The sequence below is a fragment of the Protopterus annectens genome, chromosome 2.part2, assembly GCF_019279795.1.
Source record: "Protopterus annectens isolate FY-2018-M chromosome 2.part2, PAN1.0, whole genome shotgun sequence".
Classification (NCBI taxonomy): domain Eukaryota; kingdom Metazoa; phylum Chordata; order Ceratodontiformes; family Protopteridae; genus Protopterus; species Protopterus annectens.
Genome location: NC_056730.1, coordinates 448,761,886 through 448,784,142, shown reverse-complemented (window position 1 = coordinate 448,784,142; position 22,257 = coordinate 448,761,886).

Below are 22,257 nucleotides of genomic sequence, written 5' to 3'. Positions count from 1 at the left end.
GAAGCAGATAAGTTCTGCTTGTGTCAAGAAAATAATGAATAGATGTATCACTTGTATTAATGTTATGAGATTTAGACAAGGAGTTCCGCTTATGCTGTGAGAAAACACAGCTGCAGAAGCTATTGATAATAAGAACAAAGACTGCTTGAAAATATGAACTGCAATCAGTGTTTACTTGTGCCTAAGCTAGAAAAGTACCTTGAAATGTAATACATGTATTAGAACTATGCAATAGAAGCTTGTAGCGGGCTAAAGCCCACAAGGTCAGGTTTTCTCAAAATGTTTTTCATAAATCCAGTCATGTCAGCAGAAAATCTGAGTTACATCTGCTGTAGAGCAATACAGAAAGTTGTGTTTGATTACGTCAACCATAGAAGACAATGTCTTGTAGAACAGTATAAAAATAGCATACTTCCTGTTAGCAGTTAGGCAAAATCCTGTATTTGCATGTTTTTGTTTCCTTGCAGCAAGTAATTAAAGTGCCTTATCTGAACCTTACGTGAATTGGTCTTTGAAGTTTTTTCCTTTGACAGATTGGTCCTTCGGACCGGAACCCTCACTTCACCTTGGATCAGACAGGCCAGGTGACTTGAAACCGTACGGGGAAGAAACCACATCGGTTCTTCTTATTTGAAAAGCCCTCTGACTGAATTGTCATACAAAAGAGGCCAGCCACTTTCTGATCTGCGACTGAAGGACGGGTTTTCACGAACCAGGTGATCAATCACGAAGGCTCAGGTAAGGTGAATCTACTTTTTTCTGTTTTTAGATCAGGGACTAGATTTGTATTGTTTATGTCAAGACTGTATTTTTACAAGTCAGGGACAGAAAAGATTACTGTCTTGTCATAGATCAGGGAAAACAGAGTAGGTAGGCAGTCATTCTGAAGAGACTATAACAAAATCCATGGTACCACGTTAAAAATAAGAGAGGTTACGTAATGTTCAAAAGGTTAGAACAAAATGGGTAATAATTGCACAAAAAGACCCCAAAATCCGCCATTAATAAAAGATGCAAAATACATGCAGTCACAGCGTGCTGATAATATTAAATACTATTCAAAATTGGTTAATAACTATGAATTTGACGGTAAATTAGAAAAATCCTCACTTGTCAAACTTGACAAACAGCTCAAAACTGATTCCAAAGGTTGGGTAAAAAAGCAACGCCAATTAGGAATCCCTCAGGCACACAGGTGGATTGAGGAAGTAAACCGTAGGGAACAAAAGAATAATAATTCAAAAGCAATGTTTTTAGATAAGGAGGACAATAACTTAGTAATAGCATTAAGTTAGTCCACCCCCACGATATCCTGCTGTCACTGAAAATAGGGACTCTGCAAAAGCAAAACCATTTATTAGAGATCCCATCAAGACCAGGTCTCGAACACGGGCAGGTAACTCAAAAGGAGACATTGAGTTATATCAAATGGGTAGGAAGTCACGATCTAAGAGTGAAGAAGAAATATGTCCACTTAGAGAAGTACCTAATCCTCAGCAGGGCAAGACGGTCAGGACCCAACTATTCTAGTGTATAGACCCTGGACTCCAGAAGATATCCAGAAAGCCACTGAGGGAATTCCCCATCCAAAAGTTAATTTTAGAAAGTTCTCAGAAGATTTACAAGGAATGAGGCTAAGTTATAATTTAAACAGAGAAGAGGTAGAAAAAGTAGTTAGACAAATTGTGGGGCCAGATTGGCACATGATTAGTGGCAACTGGAATCCCTGTGATGCTACGCTTAGACCCCTCCCACATAGCAGCGCTGAGCTAGACAACAGAGTGAAAGGTCTTACAGACCGAATCTCTGAGAAATGGAAGCCTAGGGCAGACTGGACTTGCATTAATCAATGCATCCAACAAGAAGGTGAAACTATTGACTGATATTATGCCAGATTATTAGAATGTTTTAATAACCACTGTGGAATTCAGGTTCTTGAAGATCAGACACAAGATTCCCCATATGAACAGCAGTTAAAGAATGCATTTTTGAAAGGCAGTATTGCACCCATAAGCAGTTTTTATAAAGCACATGGTAGATCATCGTACAAGCAGGTTACAGTCATTACTTGAATATGCTAGGCATGCCGAAAGGCATTTTAATAGCAAAAAGAAAAAGAAAGCTCAAGTATTTTCTGTAGAAGATGGAGCAGAAGTTTATGTAGTACAGTCTGGGAAAAAGGACAAGAAAAATGCCCAAGGGAAACAAACAATATGATCAGCGATCAGAGGACTTTGAAGGGCGAAAGAAAAGGGGTGAATGTTTTAAATGCGGTAAAAAGGGACACTTGGCAAGAGATTGCAAGAAAAACAAGAGGGCAACCACAGAGGAAGACAAGGAGGGTGAGGACTGACTATATGATAGTCAAGAATCACTAGAAGGGGATAACAGAGAAAGGACAAACGAGAATGTGATAGAAGGAGTAGAGGATGTGACAGGGGAAATAGAGGAAGTGCAGGAAGTTACGGATTGTGAAGAAAATGAAATATTGGATTTAGCTTTACTGAGCTTAGAGCTCTATTTAGCAAACACAAAACCAGAAGTTACACTCTTGGTGGAAGGGAGGGAAGTCAAATTCTTGTGTGACTCAGGGGCATCACGGACCCTGATACATCCCTCCAAACTGCCAGAAAATTCAGAGTCACCTGTAAAAGCAGCTAATGGACAGTTGTATCGGGAGCCCCTTTCCCATAACATTGCAATAACTGATCCTGTTTCAGGATTGACCCAGAAAAGCAAACTTGTTGTTTCTGCAAAATGCCCAGTAAACTTCTTGGGCAGAGACCTTATGCAGCTATTTGGCATAGCAGTAGTCCCAACCATGCAGGGTATGGAAGCACAGCGACAAATTGATACCTTTGTAATGTAATCGTAGGGTGAAATGTTTTATTGGTACAGCCAGGACTTGGTTACGACTGGTCCAGGGGCAGTGACTGAAGAGCTGATGAATGTATCCATCAGCAAGTTCCCCTCCCTTGACATTGATAAACAACATTTGTTGCACTGTACCCTGTATTACTGTAACACGTCAGGACCTGATAAGGAATATGAGCAAGAATTGTTTAAAAATCATGCAAACAGATTGATATTACGTAATCTGTACTGGGACACAGAAAGGAACAGTGCAGCTAGCTGTTCATTGCCCCAGGAGTTCTTTGCACTTTATAAATCTAATCGATTACCACATGTTAGCTTAACTAAGGACAAGAATGTAAAATGGGCAGACTTAGGAGAAAAAGTCACTAGATGGGAAAAACAGACAGAATTAGAACTGTCAGAACAGGGAATACAGATGCAGAAGTTGAATTGGATAACTCAAACCCACCCAGCCGTGCACCTGCAGTCTAGCAAGGACAGCTGATTAGCACTCCTATTAAAGGAGGAAGAGAATGCCTTACAGAATGTACCAGAAACTCTCTGGTCAACAGGAAAGTCAGATGTAGGACTTATTCATACAGCGGGACCAGTTACTATTACGCCAAAGTCAGCATTTAGACCACAGAAAAGAAAATATCCCTTAAGAAAAGATGCAGAGGTAGGAATCAAACCTATTATAGCAGCTTTACTTAAGGAAGGGGTGCTGGTGGAATCTCCTGATTCACCATGTAACACACTCTTATTTCCAGTTAAGAAAGCAAATGGAGAATGGCGTATGGTCCAAGATTTACAAGCTGTAAATGACGCAGTAATACCAAGGGCACCTACAGTGCCAGACCCACACACCTTGTTGAATGATTTAAAACCTCAACAGAAATATTTTTCTGTGGTAGATATCAGCAATGCGTTCTTTTTAATACCGATACCCCTGACAGCCAGCATTGGTTTGCATTCACATTTCAGGGGAAAAGGTATACATATACGCAACTACCACAGGGATATTGTGAAAGTCCAGCAATATTCTCACAAGAAATGGCAAGCAACTTGGCGGGCTTTACCCCACCGAGAGGTAGTCAGATTTTACTTTATGTTGATGGCATCCTGCTGGCAGCCCCCACCCAGCAAGATTGCAAAGAAGATACCATAGCGCTATTACAATTTCTAGCCACTGAAGGACATAAAGTAAACAAAAATAAACTGCAGCTTTGGAAAAAACAAGTTAAATACCTAGGATATGTAATATCTGAAGAGGGTAGAACATTAGATGAGGACAGAAAAGTAGCAATTTTACAAGCACCAAAACCCACTACCAAGAAGGAAATTATGTCCTTCCTGGGTACGACTAATTTTTGCTGGAGCTGGATTCTGAACTATGCCTTGGAATCTGCACCGCTGACTGACTTGATATATAAAAAGCCTATGGCAGCACATGATTTGTTACAATGGACACCAAAGGCAGAATCTGCTTTCTGCAAACTGAAACAGTTAATAGCGTCCTCATTAGTTCTGGGATTACCGAACTACCATAAACATTTTTTCCAAACTGTAGATTGTAAGCAAGGTTATATGACATCAGTGTTGACACAACAGCATGGGGACAAGCAATGCCCTATTGCTTATTATTCATCACAACTAGACCCAGTGGCACAGTCTTTACCCCACTGTGTACAAGCAGTAGTTGCAGCTGCAATGGCAGTACAGGCTTCGGCCTCAGTAGTTTTATTCCACCCTTTCACTTTGAGAGTGCCTCATGTAGTTGCAATTATTTTACTGCAAGAGAAGGTAGCATATCTTTCCCCTGCTAGGCATCTTTCCTGTATGTCTATATTGTTGAGCCAACCTCATATGACAATTGAACGATGTACGACTTTGAGCCCTTCTACCTTGCTCCCAACCACTGCAGATGGCACACCACACTGCTGCCTGCAGGTGATTGAGCAAAAGACACTGCCTAGAAAAGATCTCATGGATGTCACCTTGGATAAAGCTGAGGTGACATACTACATGGATGGCTCGTGCAAAAGGGGTCCTGCAGGACAGAACCTAGTAGGATATGCAGTAGTTTCTGATACTGAGATTATAGAAGCAAAATCTTTACCACGCAACTTATCTGCACAGGCAGCAGAATTGATTGCCTTGACACAGGCATGTACCTTAGCAAAGGGTAAATGTGTGAGCATTTTTACTAACAGCCAGTACGCTTTTTCTACTGTACATGTTTTTGCGCAACAGTGGAAAAACCGAGGAATGATAACATCTACTGGCAAGCCTATTAATCATGCACGGTTTATTCTAAATCTTTTAGAATCTAGTCAATTACCTCAGAAAGTAGCTGTTTGTAAATGCACAGCTCATACCAAGCAGCAAGATAGGATTTCAAAAGGTAATGCGAGAGCTGATACAGCTGCAAAGCAGGCAGCCTCAGAAGTATTTCTTTTGAATGAGGAACTACAACCCTTTGAGATTTTAGACTTAGAAATGTTAAAGACAATGCAGACACTCACTATGCAAGCTGAAAAACAAAGATGGGTAAAACGAGGAGCAATCCTCGAAAAGGGGCTGTACATCTCTAAAGAAGGGAAACCGATATTACCATCTAATTTGTTTAGATATGCAGCTTTGTTGAGCCATGGGCAATGCCATGTCTCAACAGGGGGGTTGGTACAGCTGGTGAACCGAGTGTTCATGACATATGGATTCTTAAACTATTCTAAAAAATTTTGTTTGATGTGCCACATTTGTAACAAACATCATGCACAAGGGGCGTTAAAGCCCAAGCAAGGGAGTTTCCCTACACCACCGTATCTGTTTCATACTATCTGTATGGATTTCATAGAATTGAACAAATGTGAAAATAAGAAGTATTGTCTTGTCATTGTAGATATGTTTTCCAGATGGGTGGAAGCCTTTCCGACCAAAAATCCAGATGCGGCTACAGTTGCAAAAATCCTTGTTAAAGAAATCATCCCTAGATTCGGCATTCCGGAAAGGATCTACAGTGACAATGGTACACACTTTGTAAACCAAACCATACAACAGTTAAGTAAGCATATTAGTATTTCTTTAAAAAATCATTGTGCATATCATCCGCAATCTGCAGGGTTAGTTGAGAGGCATGATGGGATTTTAAAGAGTAAGTTAAGAAAGTTAATAGCAGAAACAGAAAAGAATCGGGTGTACTGTCTGCCCCTGGCACTGTTGAGCATGAGAACTGTTCTGAATGCAAAAGGATTGACTCCTTTTGAAAAACTATTTGGAAGGGCTTATTATATACCTCAGTGGAAACCTCTCATGCCCGCAGACCAGGAAGCCGACTGTACACTAGCAGAGTATATGAGAAATTTGTTGAATTCTAAACATCTGTTGCAGTCAAATTCTGTTTCAGATAAAGAACAAACCAAACCATCAGAAGTGGCAGTCATTCCAGGAAACTGGATCTGGGTGAAGGTCATAAAAAAGAAGAATTGGACGTCACCAAAGTGGGAAGGTCCATATCAAGTGCTTCTGTCGACACCCACTGCAGTCAAAATTGCAGAGCAAGCCTCGTGGATCCACCTGATGCACTGCAAACTAGTTAAGAACTTTGAACTGGACAAAAATCTTGTCACATGTCAAGAGTAAAAATGATAGAAACTAGAAAAATCTGAATAGAACTGTTCGGAAGAGTTGGAGAAAACAGGAATGCAGAACAACCATTTCCTCAGAAGTATTGCATAATCATTCTGTTAACTGTACTAGTGACAATAATCTTTTTGTTGTGGCCATTCCTTTTCCCAGCCACATGAAATGAACTGAATAAACGTGAAGAGTTACACATAGTCTGGCATCCAAACTTCAATACTCATCAGGCAATCAAATATGTGTATGCTGAGACTTTCAATGTTTCTAATTGCTGGATCTGCACAACTTTGCCAGCAGCATACAGGGGGTTATTGTTAACTTCAGTCCCCCTAGGGGTCAATGAGACCTGGGAAAACTTGATTCATGATACATCAATTATTACAGCACAAGATAAAATAGCATTGCACTTGTCGGTTCCACAAAAGGGAACTGTGTGTTTTTATAAGAATGATACAGTTCCAGTGGGTTGGAGAAATTGCAATGTGACTGTTCCTTATAAATGCTACACTAAAGCTAATAACACAGGTTTTTATTGCAATACAAACTATGATTCATTTTTTAAATTGATGCACAAAACACTTGAAAAAGTAAAACATGATTCTGTTCTTTATAAACAACTGTCTATAATTGATAGAAAAATGTTTCATGCAGGACAAGTGTATATTCATAGTAAAGTTACTACTAAAGTAGAAGATTGTTATTTTGTATGTGGCAGAAAAGCATACAAGTGGTTACCTGAGAATTGGTCTGGCAGTTATTTTTTGGGCTACCTGGTTCTGCCATACGACACACTGCAGTTTTACCTCGGGGTAAAATTTGAAATGTTCTAGAAGCTGTCAAGAAGCCTGTCAATCCAGTAGGACAACTCGATGCACCCTGGAAGAATCATCATGCTGTGGGCGATGGACTGACACACATGGACTTGAGCGACTCTGTTATATCGTGGGCAGGCATATTACCAGCATATGGAGCAGTGAAATCGATCTGGGAGCTGAGAAAACTGTCTAAACTTCTCGAAGTAATGAGCAATGCAACTTTTTCCACTCTAGAATTGGTGACTGATGAACTGAATGCCATGAGAACGGTGGTGCTCCAAAACCACATGGCTCTCGACTTCACCCTAGCAGCGAAAGGCAGTACTTGTGCTTTAATCCAGGAGGAGTGTTGTTCATATATTCCTGACCATAAATACGAGATAGACAATCACCTTGAGGTAATTCAGCAAGTGTCAGCCATGATCAAACCAGGACCAAACCCACTGACGGACTTTTTCCAGAAATGGTTTGGGGATGGGGTACTATCCTAATGAATATCCTGATTGCCATTTTGGTAGGAATGATCCTACTGGGAGCATGTGTTTGCTGTGGCAACCCCTGCATAAAAAGACTGATTAAAGACCTTATAGACATGTCAGTTTCAAAAACCTTATATCAAAGTGCTGAGTTTGAAGAACTGTTGAAAAATTGAAATGCTTTCATAAGTTTAAACTGAATGACTCTCTTAATTGCAAATCCTGAGTTGGAAGAGGTTAGGAGAAGAAAAAACTGTTTATGCTTATTTTGAAAGTAGAATAAAGTATTAAAAGGGGGGAAATGTTAGAAAAATATGTATTAGTGTATGTATTAGTAATATGCTTAGTGCATTTGAGGTTTGAAAAGGGTTAACACATTTATTCTATTTCACACTGCATAAATCTGTACAAACTGCAGAAACTTCCCAATCTTGTATTGTCATGAAATATGCGCAGTTATAATCTTTGCTTATGCTCTGGAAATTTACAGGGAAGCAGATAAGTTCTGCTTGTGTCAAGAAAATAATGAATAGATGTATCACTTGTATTAATGTTATGAGATTTAGACAAGGAGTTCCGCTTATGATGTGAGAAAATACACAGCTGCAGAAGCTACTGATAATAAGAACAAAGACTGCTTGAAAATATGAACTGCAATCAGCGCTTACTTGTGCCTAAGCTAAAAAAGTACCTTGAAATGTAACACATGTATTAGAACTACACAATAGAAGCTTGTAGCGGGCTAAAGCCCACAAGGTGAGGTTGTTTTTCTCAAAATGTTTTTCATAAATCTGGTCATGTCAGCAGAAAATTTGAATAACATCTGCTGTAGAACAATACAGAAAGTTGTGTTTGATTACGTCAACCATAGAAGGCAACGTCTTGTAGAACAGTATAAGAATATCATACTTCCTGTTAGCAGTTAGGCAAAATCCTGTATTTGCATGTTTTTGTCTCCTTGCAGCAAGTAATTAAAGTGCCTTATCTGAACCTTACGTGAATTGGTCTTTGAAGTTTTTTCCTTTGACAGATGCTATGTTTGCTCTGAGAGTGTTGATGGAGAAGTACAGAGAAGGTCAGAAGGAGTTGCATTGTGTCTTTGTGGACTTACAGAAAGCATATGACAGGGTGCCTAGAGAGGAGTTGTGGTATTTTATGAGGAAATCAGGAGTGTCAGAGAAGTATGTAAGAGTGGTACAGGATATGTACGAGGGTAGTATGACAGTGGTGAGGTCTGCGGTGGGAGTGACAGATGCATTTAAGGTGGAGATGTGATTACATCAAGGATCAGCTCTGAGCCCTTTCTTATTTGCAATGGTGATGGACAGGTTGACAAATGAGATCAGACAGGAGTCCCCATGGACTATGATGTTTGCAGATGACATTGTGATCTGTAGTGAGAGTAGGGAACAGATGGAGTAGACCCTGGAGAGGTGGAGATATGTTCTAGAGAGAAGAGGAATGAAGGTCAGCAGGACTAAGACAGAATATATGTGTGTGAATGAGAGGGAGGATAGACGAATGGTAAGGATGCAGGGAGTAGAGGTGGTGAAGGTGGATGAGTTTAAATACTTGGGATCAACAGTTCAGAGTAATGGTGAGTGTGGAAGAGAGGTAAAGAAGAGAGTACAGGCAGGATGGAGTGTGTGGAGAAGAGTGTCAGGAGTGATTTGTGACAGACGAGTACCAGTAAGAGTGAAAGGGAAGGTCTACAAGAGGGTAGCGAGACCAGCTATGTTATATGGATTGGAGACAGTGGCATTGACAAAAAGGCAGGAGTCAGAGCTTGACGTGGCAGAGTTAAAGATGTTAAGATTTGCACTGGGTATGACGAGGATGGACAGGATTAGGAATAAGCATATTAGAGGATCAGCCCGGGTTGGAAGGTTTGGAGACAAAGCCAGAGATTACGTTGGTTTGGACATGTGCTGAGGAGGGATGCAGAGTATATTGGGAAAAAGATGCTAAGGATGAAGTTGCCAGGTAACAGGAAAAGAGGAAGGCCTAAGATAAGGTTTATGGATGTGGTGAGAGAGGACATGCAGGTGGTTGGTGTGACACAGCAAGATGCAGAGGACAGAAAGAAATAGAAACAGGTGATCTGCTGTGGCGACCCCTGACAGGAGCAGCTGAAAGAAGAAGAAGTCTGACTGTTGCCTAGAAGTAGCTGAAGAATCAAGAAAGTGAAATTTCATGTATTCCTAGACAAGCTAGTTTTTAAAGCAATTTTCTGATGTGATTCCATACTGAAAGCTTTGAATAAATCTAGGAAAAGTGCAGAGTCTAAGTTTCCAAAGTTTCAGTACTGGTTAACATGTTATAAAACTAAGGGAAGCTGTACATGTAATATGAAAAAGATGGAAACTGTGTGGAGGCAGTTGTCAGTGAGAAAGCTGAGGAGCTGAGACTGGATACACTTCTCTAGAATTTTTGAGAGTGCAGACAGTATGGTTATAGGCCTGAAGACTGAGAACTCATTTAAGTTTCCACCATTATGGAGAGGAAGAATATAGCACCTTTTCCATAGGGTTGGGCCATAGCTTTTGGTAATGGAGTGGTTGATTCGGATAGAGGTAGGAAATGCTAGAGCATCAGCATCATTTTTTAAAGGCTCATAAGGTATGTTATCAGCAGCAACAGTTGTAGGTTTTAAGATTAATGATAGCTTGCTGATTGTAGAAAATGAGACTGATTTCAGTGTAATTATTTTGGGGATAACAAGGAAGTAAAGGAACTTGTGTCTAACTGTGCTGAAGGTTTAATAAGAGAGGTTTCTGTTTGTATGATGTGAGTATTGAATTTGCTGCCTATGCTGTCAACATGGTTATTTATTTTATTTATATATTTAACATTTGGTAAGTGGGAAAGTCCAACTTGGAATGAAGCCAATTTTCAGTGGAGGCCCAGGGAGAAATGCTCCAGACAGATGTCTTTGTAACATGGGAGGACATTGGAGCACCTGTAGGTGCTCCCCAAAGGATATAGGATCAAGGAGATACAAGTCCGAAATAAGTTTGGTCAAGGCTATTGAAGCATGAAAATTATAAGAGTTTATTTTACTAGAATGATCTATCAAAGGATCTATGACTGGATTACAGTCTCCTCCTATTATGTGGTAGTGGCCTTGGAATTTACAGAGCAAATTATGGATTTCCAAGATGAAGTTCTTTTGAGCATGGACAATAAACATTTATAAATAAGGCTGGTCTTGACAAGTTGTGTTTGGCTGTTGTAAAGTAAGACCATCTGCCATTTGTATCTGAATAAAACTCTATGATCGGGTCTTAGAATGATTTTTTGATTATAATGGCAACTCCATTGGAGTTATTACTGTCTCCTGATGCAATAATAGTTTTCATCCACTTCTTATTTAAATCTTTAACCCACTCATTCTTCAACATATGTGTTTCTTGTGTGAAGTAAACATTTGCCTCAACTTCAAATATTAGATGCAGTAATATTTTTTTCTTGTTCTTATCTTGCAATCTTCTCACATTCCATGAATTTAATATCCATATATTAAGATTTATAAGATAGATCAATTGTTACCAGTATTTGAGATAGATATGTTGCTGTTATCAGTAGCCCACATTCTCCCCCACTGTAACTTTTACAATATGGCTTACAATAGTAGCACTAAACTCTTCTACACCTAAACCTGTGCCTACCCACTTTGTCACCTTAACTGGAAGAGATGAATAATAGTAGGTTACAAGAAAGCTGAAAAGCAGAGTATTGTTTGAAAATTCGGACATATAGCCTATACAAAACCTTAAGCTTAATTGTTTAAACTCACACACTCTTATATACACTGCTGCAACTACCCCAAAATGTGTCATCCCTTATCTAACAGCACATAACCACTGGTCTTCTAATTGACTTTAGTACCCTTATGAAGTTGAAATGTTTATCATAGTGTTTGGATGAATGATTTTGTGTAGGTGAAAATGACTTAAAATAAGCATCTGTTTAATCTATCAGAAAGGTTCGAACACTAGTATTGGGTACTAGCTTGTCAATTTTATGTCAGTATAATTTATGTTTACATTGCTAGATGTCACAGAGGTAATGCGTAGCCTAGTCTTCCACAAGTAATACATCTAGAGTTCCGCCTAAAGAAAAAGTTTAGGAAGTAGGTTAATTAGCAATTACTACATTTCTGCAAGTAAAGCAAGCAAAGAGGTATAGGAAAAATGAAACAAAAATATTAATCCATATACTATTGGGAGTCCAAATCTTCATGTTAGAAACCTGTGTAATATATACTAGCATATAATAGCATTTTCTGTAAGTCCAGGAACAGTTATATTGATTAACAACGACCCAGTACAGGCTCTCCTCCTCTATCACTGGCCTTCCATTTCCACTGTCAATATCACAAATATTCTATATGTTCGCCAAGAAAAACAAGCATAAGGTGTAAGATCAGAGTAAGACTCATACAGAACTAAAATAATCAATAACAGTGTCACTGCTGTAGCTGATGTCCTCTATAAAGTTTTATGCAAGCAAAAGACTGAAATAGGAAATCCATGTGTTCCTTTTGTAGTCAAGATTTAGTTAGTATTAATGAACTGTTTTAAACTCACTTGTGTCCTAATATTTCTTTGCAAGATTGTCACTGCACAAAGTTCTCATTAATTCTCCATTCCTTGTGATGATTACACAATGATAAGGTGAACTTTGACCGAAAAGGAGGTTGTAACATAAAGTGTCACCCACTAGACAACCAAAACCACACTTTCCGTTCCCTCGCTATACACTCAGTTAAGGTAAGCATTTCCGGTTTTCTGGAAATAAAATATAGATGAGATTACAGCAATTTAGCTGTGTGAGGTACTAAAGAAAAGAAAAAAAATCAGGAATAATACCCAACACTTGGAGGAATAGTCTTTCACCAGGGAGTTTAAGGAGCAGGAGATTTGCCAAAGCATTTGGTGAACGCAGCTTTCACCTCTAATGGTGAATTTATTGCATATTTAACATCTTTATACTGTTACAGGAGGGTATTAGGATAGCGCATTTGGAATTTTATCTTGCGACTAATCAGATCTCCACAGAATGGGGATAAACTTTGCTGCTTTTTTTTATCTCAATGGGAAGGTCATGTGAAAGAGTAAGCTTAATACTGTTCCATATTATCGGTTTTTGCTTTTTGGCAGCTGTTAAGATTTTTTGAGTGCGTTGATAATTTAATAGCTTGACATAAACTTGTCTTGGGATATTTGTGTCTTGCTTTTTGAACAATGCTCGATGTGCTCTTTCAATAACTATTTCCTTGGAATGATCTTTCTTCGGAAGTAAGCTTTTGAAAATCTGTGCACTACCTATTGGTAACTGACTGTGTTCATATCTTTCAGGAAGTCCTCTGATTAATATGTTATTCTGATGGATTCTGTCTTCTAAATCCAACAGTTTCTGTTGTATTTCAAGTAATGTTTTTGTTTTGGCACCAATTTCTTCTTTCAATTTGCTTATCTGGTATTCATTATCTTGAGTTTTAGATTCAATGAGATCCATGCGATCTTCTATTTGATTCATTGTTTTACCAAAGCCAGAGAGCTGATCAGAGAAATTTTGTATTGCTGTCTGGATAGGGAGGAGAGCCTGCTTGAATTCCTCCATTTGGATATTGGATTTGGGCTTCTGTTTTGCTGTTGTTCTCATAGACTCCTGTTGCTTGAATACTTTCTGCCTTTTAGAAAGTGTGTCTTTCTTTAGTGATGCTATTGCTGAGAGTTTTGTTTTTCTGATCTATGTCTCCATTATTTCAGCTTCTTTTGACATTATGTCTTCCCAAAATCTGGCTTCTCTGCAAGGATGTACTTTTGGCTTCAGGCCTGGTTTTACATGTGGAGAAGATTTCTACAACTGTAAAAGCAGTAAATTAGAGCTTTATCTTCAAGTTGCTTCTAGTAAAGACTCAAGTCGATAAAATAGTTTGAAGCAAGTTACAAAATCCTTTAAGATCAGCACTCCTAGATGCAAGATGTTTGGCTTTAAGCAAGAATACATGATTTTTGTTAGGGGCTCAGTGAAGAGGGTGATTAGTGAATGTCCACCATTTTGGAATCCTGGTGTTCTGGGTTTTAATAGCTGGTTTATTGTAGCCCAGAAAGCTTTAGTGCTGTTATAATTTGCTGCCTAGATATTAATACAGTGTTTTTATTTTATCAGTTTTAATATGACTTTTAGTGGAGTTTCTGAGACATGTATGGTACTAATGAGTTTCAATGGTTTTAACTTGCAGCCATTTTTCCAGGCTATGTCTATCGCTTTCTTAACTGATCTAGTCCTTTCTGAAAGCCATGCTGCTGGATTCAGTTTAATTCAATTTGTTCATATTGGTGCTTGTTCATTTAGTATGTTAAAGAAAATGGAGTTGCACAGAGTTACACTTACACCAAGTGGAAGGGTTTGACTAGGCTGACAGTTGACTGATTTTAGTGCTGCAATGAACTGGGCCTTAAATAGGTGTTTAGGTTATGGGCAAGGTTGTACCAATGCTGTTTTGTTTAGGTTTATGATGCCTTTTTGTGAAGATAGGTAGGCGATCACCTAAGATATCAGTTAAGACACCTGTTGAGAGGATGTAGTTTGGGGTATTAAAGAGAATCCAATCTAAGGTAGAGGATGTACCAGAGATTTTGTTTTTTCTTGCGGGAGATAAAATAAACTGAGTGAAACCATATAGATTAAGGACATTAGAAGGACTGTTATTATCAGTTGTTTGTCAGTCTATATTCAGGTCTTCTAAAATGATGTTGATATAGAGATGTTGTTTGATGCCCAAGAGAGACATTCTTCAGCAGTAACTATATTATTTCCTGAGATCCTAGAATGCAAAGGTTTTTGTGAACATTAATTTGCAAGGATACTATAAGTATTTCAGCACTGAAGAGTAGGGCTGGGCTTAAATGAGACCTAGAAAAGTTTAAAGTATTCTTGTAGGTAATGGCCACTACACCACCTTTATATGGGTTTTGTCAAGTCTAAGAGTGTTATATACCTACAGCAAGACTTCTTCGTCTATTATTTCTTGTTTAAGCCAGTTTCTGTGAGTACTAGCATATCTGGGTAGTGGTAGGCTACCCAGGCATGCACATCAGTAAGTTTGTTTTTTAATACTTCTAATTTTAGCTGTGTATAGATGGAAACCATATGGCTTTGAGGGATGACTATTTTGTGATTTGTCAGAGCTGTTATTTTGTTGGGTGGCTTTAGGAACTGGGTTAGGATGGATGCTGCCACATGTTTTCAACTGAAAAGTCAGCAGGGCATATGTATAAGGGTGTTTGAAGTTCTGTCTTGGTCCAGCAGAAGACTTGTAATTTACATTGTTGTGGGTATAATACTTTATTTTAAAGAGGTGGACAATTGCAAAGGAAAAGAGACTAGGGGCTGTTAGCTGGAAATATGTATTGTTTAGCAGATGACTGGGGTGGATATGGAGAACCCTGTATAAAGGTAGATGCTGGTAAGACATAAGGAAGGCAGCAGTCGTGCAGGATAACACAATTGTATAGAATAGTAACATTGTAGATATAGAGTAATTAAGAATGAAATTGAAGGCAAGGAGAGAGGAGAAGGAGAAGTGAACATGATAGTAAGAATATATATATGTTAAAACTAATGAATATTTACAAATAGGGTGATTTGCAAATGAATTACATTCCTCCTGAAATGTGTGTTTAGATACAATTAGTTTGAGTGCTGCTGGTGCTCATCTTCTTAAGGAACCTAGGCTCAGAAGCAAAAACAGTGCAAGTAAACTCAAGTTATACACTTTAAATATAATAGATTTTTATCTATGCATAGGTGAAACATTTTAAACAGTTCATATATAGCTATTATGCAATTTTTATAAAGTAGAATGTATGAAAACGCAAGTGTAAGATTGGAAACATGTTCATTGTATTTATAATATTTTCTTTTTCTGGAATCAATTTTGTTTCAAGATGGATACTAGGCACCTAGGTCTGTTTTAAGTTTTCTTACATTGCCAACATGAATACTGCCAAGTGAATATTACCAGCACTGAATGCTCCAATATGGAGGACTGGAACCTGTGCCTAATAAAGAAAGGAACAGATAAGAGTCTGCAGATTCTTAGTAAACAAAATATTAAAGAGGTATTTGGTTTTACTTGGTCAGTGGCTATGGTTTAATAGATACAAAATGTTTTGTTTAGAAGCATTTTACAATATAAAAGAATGAAGTGTTTTGTGCTCAGGTAGAAAAGATCTTGATTGCTTAGTCTCCTACGTATGTGGACTCTTTACAATAAAAAAAAAAATATTCTAATCTATTGATCTGTGTTGCATGAAGTTATTTTTGCCCATAACAAATGTTATGCAGTTTTTATGCATTTCTAAAAAAGTAGCAGATTTACAGGTTTTATCAATTTACATGGTTTGCAAAAATGTCTGTCAATAAAAAATCACTTCTTAAATGTTTAAAATTGAACTTCCTTGAAAAGAAAAAAAATTGAAATGGAAGTGAGTTAAAATAGTGGTTAGCAGAAGAGTTAAATGGCAGAGGGAAACATTTGAGAGGCTGTAAACATTTTTAGAATTGTAAGCCTTTTAGAGTTTAACCATGATTCCTAAAGCATTTGCAAGCAATGTCCTTGAAGAAGTGCTCAGAAAAAGATTTATTTTATTTTTTTTAGTTTTTATTTGATTTTAAAACAAAACAGTAATCATTTGCACAATAATTAATTAACAATCTCATGAGACTATGTGCATACTATTTACAGTGCCCATAACAAAATTCAACACATTTCTAATATAATTAATACTTTTCTAGTAAGCTTTGTAATTTTTCCCAAGATAATAATTTATGTGTCATAGCTTTAGTTCTCATTCTTATAGTAAGTATTTTATTGCATACTCATTTTGCTAAACAGATAAATTCATTCTTGAATAAGATAGTAGTCTTTATTTTCCATTTTTTTGTAATCTTTTTTCTAGCTATTAGTAAACTACTCCAAAGAAAATATATTTGTGATACTGGAATCATTTCAGGTATAGGTACATTAAATAATACAAGAGAATCTGAGATGTTACACTTGTCTGATCACAATGCTCTAGAAAAGTTTCTGAAATCAGTCCAAAATGGAAGACCTATTTTACAACCAATTATCATATGTTGCCAATCACCATTAAGGTCTATCTCACATCTCCAACTTTGTGTGTAATCTAATTTATATATAGCTGTTATCTTTTGAGATATGAGAACATTTCTATGTATAAATTTCCATGTAAATATTTTTCACTTTGGGGAAGATGTTGTTTTCGCTGCTGATTTCAATATTAGCTTTTTATTATCTAAAAATTCTTAAATTTCTTCTTTATTAATTTTGGCTGAATAGGACCAGAATGAGTTATCAGAAAAAAGCAAATTTAGTCTTATGATTTTGAAAATTATTGATAATGAAGAAATATTATTAGATGATTTGTTATTGATATTAGATAAAAGGTTTAGAATTTTGGAATCTGAGTATTTTGTGTATTGACTGTGACTTTGATTTTATATTGTATAAATTCTTTACATATTTGCAAGTCTAACTAATTATTATTTTCTATGCCATATTTTGCAATTAAATAATCTGCAGAATGCATTTTATTTCCTGACAAGAATTGATGCCAATGTATAAGCCCATTCTCCTTCAAATCTATCATTCTTTTGCTATTAAAAAATATTAGACATCTGCTCGTGTAAGCTATTGGGAATAATATTACTGATAGATCTTTACATAGATAATTTAAGTTAATGAGTTTTTTAAATAATATAATAATTTGATTCATAAAAGGAAAGAGGATATATTGGAATTTTGTATTCAATAAATGACCTTTATAATCCATAAGAATGCATTTTATTAATATTTATGAATGGCTCAATTATATTTTTATTATTTTGCATTATCTGTTTCGTGAATTGATTTCCATCATGAGGTAAAAGAAGAATGTAGGCACATATAAACTGTTTTTATAATCATAGATGTAATATATAGTTTAATGTCAGGAAAAGTAATACCTCATCTTCCAAACCTAAAGTATGCCAATGTTGGGAGATTATAGTTTTTTTGGTGTGCTACAAGAGCTTTGTTAAAATGGAGTTTAACTTTAATAGAATTTATTTTGATGGGGGAGTATTAAGTGTTGGCTGATGTATAAAATCTTTGGTAATACTATCATTTTAATCAGAGTTAGCCTGTCTTCAAAAGTAAAAAGTAATTTGCTCCATGCTTCTGTTAATTTTGTTATAACATTGATTACTTGTTGATAATTAGTTGTTATTGATTTTTATAGGTTGATGCAATGATTATCCCTAAATATTTTATTTGAAATTGTACCAGTTGAAGTTTTTTTAGGTTGTCAGTCTGTCAGTTATCTGTTTTTTTAGAAATGTCTTTATTTTATTTTGATTGAATATTAGCACTGTTAGTTTTTTCAAATAAGTCTATAGATTATATTAAATGTTCTAAAATGTTTCAAAATTTCCACTAGTGATTAAAATATCATCATTAAACAACTGGATTTTAGTTTTAGTAAAAGATTTTCATTTAATTTATAACCTTTTATATTTATATTATGCCTTATGACATTAATGAAAGGTTCTATTGCAAGTGCAAATAATAAAGGGAATAGATGACATCCTTGTTCTGTTCCTTTTAAAATGTTAATGGGATCGGATATGAAAGTGTCTATCTTTAGGGTCTATATTAGATGAGTGACCGTTCTGATGTTCGAGTCATAGATGGTCGACATCATATGATCGAACGTTTGAAAGGTTAAATGTGAAAGTCGATGGCTTTTCACATGCCGAATAGGAAATTTTCCCTTTCTACACTGAAGTACATTCTCGGAGTTGGTATATTTAAGTAGGGGGGGTGTGAGGGGTGCAGCCCCCACATGGGGGATGCAGGGGGGCTTGCCCCCCTTTTCAGAGTTGTAAGGTAAGTTTTTTTAATTTTTTTATTTTATTATGTAGTCGATGTTTTGAACTTCGCTCATATGAGTTCGCTCATGTCAGGTTCGAAGTTTTGAAACTTTGACTACATAATATAGACCCTATCTATACATAAGGTATTGAGTTAGCATAAATCTTTTTAATTAGTTCTATGCATTCATTAGAAAAGTTATATTCTCTTAATGGTCTAAACAGATAGGACCAGTTTATTGAATCAAATGCTTTTGTTTATGTCTAGGCTTATTATCAGAAATTCATTCTTGTTTTTATTTGCAATGTCCATCAAAGAAAATAACCTAAATAAATTTTCATGCCCTTTCCTATTATTTATAAATCCAGTTTGATCTTCCTTTATTAAGCAAGCAAGTACTGAGTTTAATCTCTTAGCTAAGGGCAACATGAATACCTTATAATCTACATTTAAAAGAGATATAGGATAAGTTGAACAAGAAACAGGATCATAATTTGGTTTTAATATGGGGTAAATAAGGGAATATTTCCAAGAGGAAAGTAGATTAGATGTATTCTTAACTTCGTCAAATGTATTTAGCTAGATTTTTAGAGTGTTATCAGGCATTAGTTTGTACAATTCTGGAATTATCCCATCTAGTCCTGCTGCTTTAAGTTTTATATTTTCAATTTGTTCTTTTAATTCTCTAAAGGAAAAGGGCCTATCCATTTTACGTATTTGGCAGCAATGGTGATGCAGTGGTTAGCGTTGTTACCTCACAGCAAGAGGTTCTCTGGTTCGATCCTCAGCTGGGGTGCCTTCTGTGCGGAGTCTGCATGTCCTCCCTGTGGTCACATGAGTTTCCTCTGGGTGCTCTTGTTTCCTCCCACATCCCAAAGACATGCTGTAGGTGGAATAAACACTCTAAATTGGCCCTAGGTGTGAGTGTGTGCGTGTGTGTGCCTTCTGTGGAAGGCTGGGCACTGGGCTGGCAACTTGACATGGTAAAACTCCACTGCCAATCATGAGTGGACAGTTGATCCACTGTGGTGAACCCTAACCAGGAAAAGTCAAAAGAAGAAGAAGTCTTTTGATAGATTTTGTTGTATACTATCTTTTAAAAATTAATCTATAAGATTATTGCTGCTTAAAATTGGTTTTGATTTGTTGATTTCATCATAATAATTTCTAAAGCATTTTAATATGTCAGTCAGGTCTGTAACTATTTTTGTTTTAGCTTTATCTTTATATATAATTTCCTTAATTTGGTTATTAATGTTCATGCATTTTGATCTCATTACTATTTTATTTAAGCTTTTGGGATTTATTGAGTATGATTCTAGTTTAATTTTCTGTAAGTTAACAGAAATCTTGTGAAGAAGTATATCTGTATAGTTTGTTATTGCTGCTTAAAATTTGTTGCATCTAGAGCATTTCTCCCCAGGTCTTCACTGAAAATTGGCTTTATTCCAAGTTGGACTTTCCTGGTTAACAAATGTTAAATAAAATAAAGTAAATAAAAAAGATTCTTGTAAAACCACCAAAACAGTTCCTTAGAATCGCACAACAAAGAAAAAATTAAATAACATTTGATGAACGGAAGAATAACATTTCACTGGTCTTTTTTCTTTGTTGTGCGATTCTAAAAAAAATTCTTGTTTAGATTGCTTAACTGATTATTTACATTTATATCATTGGGTTTTATATTCAGTTTTAATTTGTCAATTTCCATTTGGATGTTTGTTAATTTCTTATCCCATTCTTTCCTTTTTGCTATATATCAGTTTTTAATCTTGCCATATAAAACTACCGTCACTGTATCCCAAAGAATAGAATCAGAAACTTCTCCATTATTGTTAAGGGTTATGATTTGGTTTATTTCTTTTAAGTACCATTCCTGAAAGTCTTTCAGTTTTGTAATATAATCAGGTATTCTTGGACAGTCAGGTAAGTTGTTTCAGCTTATTGCTAATTGAAACATTATAGCATTGTGGTCACACAGGGGGAATGAGACAATCAATACCTCCTCTATCTTAGAATATATAGAATTTGAGACTAAAATGTTATCTATATTATTTTGATTTCGAATCTATATGAATAATGTGTGAATTTCAAATAATTGGATAGTTTTATCTTAGGTATAGCTCTCAGATTCATATAATTTATAGAATTATTCAAGTGTTTTGCTACTGAGGAATATTTTATGTTATTATTTTATTTTCATTGAGAGATAGCGTACAATTAAAGTTTCCAGCAAATAATAACTCATCTTTAGAGTATGCTGTTATAATGTCTAGGTGTTTTTTAACAGTATTCACAACCATAGCTGGTATCTAGTATACATTCATGAGAGTGGAGTATTTTTTTCTCTAACTGTATTACTACTATGCCCAACATTCTATTTTTATCTGAGTATGTATCTATAATTTTAGGAATTCCTAATGTTTTTCTCCCTAATGTTAAAATACCTCTTCTTTTAGATTTGAATTGGGATCCCACTAAAACAGTATACTCTCTTAATATAAGTCTATTAACATCTTCAGATTCTAAATGTGTTTCTTGCAGGAAAACAATATCAGATTTATGTAGTGTTAAGTATTTCTTTAAACTGTATCTCTTTATCGGATTGTTCTATCCATTGACATTCAAGGAAATGCTCTTTAAAGCAGTCATTGTTTTGTCTACAATGTTACGAGTCTGCTTCTTGTGAATACTAAACGATAACTGTGAATATAATAATATAAGTATTTGTTATGGACAAGAAAAAAAATCAAAAAAGAAACCACAGAATAATGAACATTTTTCACCCCTCAACATGGAAAATAACATTCCAGGCTTGATGAGTTTTCCATTCAAGCCTCTTCCTAACCAAACCATGTAAAAAACAAACACTATTTTGCTACTACTTCTCTGAAATAAACATCTAAATATTTAATACATATTATATGTGAATAAAGAAGAATCATTTGCCTAGAGACATAAATATTATGTGATAGGCTTAATTTATAAGAACATTTAATTCATGGATAAGGCGGTAACTATCAGTCGAATAGCCACACATTGTATCTCTATACTATATGAAAGTAAAATAAAACATTTTATACATTAAAAAAAAATTAACTTAACAGCACATAAATTTTAAGTGAAAAGCTTACTATATATGAAAATTTCATTCATGGATAAGGTGGTAACTACCAATCAAATAGCCACTCATTGTACCTCTATGCTATATGAAAGTATAATAAAACATTTTATATATTAAGAATATTTAACCTAACAGCACATAAATATTAAGTGATAGGCTTACTGTATATGAAAATTTCATTCATGGATAAGGTGGTAACTACCAGTCAAATAGCCACTCATTGTAACTCTATGCTATATGAAAGTAGAATAAAACATGTTATATAGTACGAAAATTTTACCTAACAGCACATAAATATTAAGTGAAAGGCTTACTGTATATGAAAATGTCATTCATGAATAAAGTGGTAACTGCCAGTCAATATAAATGTAGATAATTAATAATTAAACATAGCTTTAT